Raw genomic sequence first — 2086 nt, 5'->3', positions numbered from 1 at the left:
CTTCCTATACACAAATGACAAGCTTGCAGAGGAAGAAATTAGGAAAACCACACCCTTCACATTAGCCACAAGCAATATAAAATATCTAGGAGTTACCCTAACTAAGCAAGTGAAGGACTTGTATGAAAAAAATTTCAAAACTCTGAAGAAAGAGATTGAAGATGACCTGAGAAGATGGCATGACCTTCCTTGCTCATGGATCAGAAGAATTAACATAGTAAAAATGGCCATCCTACCAAAAGCAATCTACAGATTCAATGCAATCCCTATCAAAATACCTACACAATTTTTTAAAGACATTGAAAGTTCAATTCTGAACTTCATATGGAAAAACAAAAAACCCAGAATAGCTAAAACAATCTTGTACAATAAAAGGTGCTCCGGAGGAATCTCCATACCTGATCTCAAACTGTATTATAAAGCAATAGTAATTAAAACAGCATGGTACTGGCACAGCAACAGGCTGGTTGATCAGTGGAATCGAATCGAAGACCCAGATATGAATCCACACACATATGGTCACTTGATTTTTGACAAAGAAGCCAAATCCATTCAATGGAAAAAGGATAGCATCTTCAACAAATGGTGCTGGTCTAACTGGAGGTCTATGTGTAAAAAAATGAAACTGGACCCATATTTGTCACCTTGCACAAAACTCAAATCCAAGTGGATTAAAGACCTCAACATAAAACCAGAGACACTAAGCCACTTAGAAGAAAAAGTGGGAAAGAGCCTGGAACATATTGGCACAGGAGACAACTTCCTGAACAGAACACCAACGGCCCAGGCCTTAATGTCAACCATTAATAAATGGGACCTCATGAGGCTGAGAAGCTTCTGTAAGGCAGGAGACACTGTCAAGAGAACAAAGCGACAGCCTACAGACTGGGAAAAAATCTTCACCAACCCTACATCTGACAAAGGTCTAATATCCAAAATATATAAAGAACTCAAGAAATTAAACACCACCAAACCGAATAACCCAATTGAGAAATGGGGCTTGGAACTAAACAGAGAATTCTCAACAGAGGAGTATCAAATGGCTGAGAAACACTTAAAGAAATGCTCAACCTCCTTAGTCATCAGGGAAATGCAAATCAAAACAACTCTGAGATTCCATCTTACACCCATCAGAATGGCTAAGATCAAAAATTCAAGCGACACCACATGCTGGCGAGGATGTGGGGAGAGAGGAACACTCCTTCATTGCTGGTGGGAATGCAAACTAGTACAGCCACTTTGGAAATCTATCTGGTGCTATCTCAGAAAAATGGGAATAGGGCTTCCTCAAGACCCAGCTATTCCACTCTTTGGAATATACCCAGAAGATGCTCCAGCACACAACAAGAAAATTTGCTCAACCATGTTCATAGCAGCCTTATTCATAATAGCCAGAACATGGAAACAGCCTAAGTGTCCCTCAGTAGAAGAGTGGATAAAGAAACTGTGGTACATATACACTATGGAATACTACTCAGCTATTAAAAACAAGAAATTCCCGAAATTTGTGGATAAATGGATTGAGATAGAAATGATCATAATGAGTGAGTTAACCCAGAAGCAGAAAGAATCAAATGGTATATACTCACTTATATCTGCATACTAGCCCAAGGGGCATGTCCCACAAAAGCCTTCACTTACCAGGAAACTGGAACAGAGGGGAAGGCATCCTATTGGGACTCTAAATGAGAGACGCATGAGAGAATAGCAAAATAAAAGGATACAGAGGGTCCTAGAAATCTACAAGTAGAACAATATGATAGGCAGATTTGGGCCCAGGGGTCCCGCTCAAACTAAGGCACCAGCCAAGGACAATACAGGAGGTAAACTTTAAACCCCTTCCCAGATCTAGCCAATGGTCAGAATATTCTCCACAGTTGAGTGGAGAGTGTGATACGACTTTCTCACATACTCTAGTGCCTCACATTTGACCATGTTCCCTGGAGGGGGAGACCTAGTGGCACTCAGAGGAAGGACAGCAAGTAGCCAAGAAGAGACTTGATACCCTATGAGAATATATAGGGGGACATAATCCCCCTCAGGAACAGTCATAGGGGAGTGGAATAATGGGAAAATGGGGGGGGAG

This window comes from Acomys russatus, chromosome 3 (assembly GCF_903995435.1).
Source record: "Acomys russatus chromosome 3, mAcoRus1.1, whole genome shotgun sequence".
In the NCBI taxonomy this organism is placed as follows: Eukaryota; Metazoa; Chordata; class Mammalia; order Rodentia; family Muridae; genus Acomys; species Acomys russatus.
Note: the sequence above shows the minus strand (reverse complement) of the source record.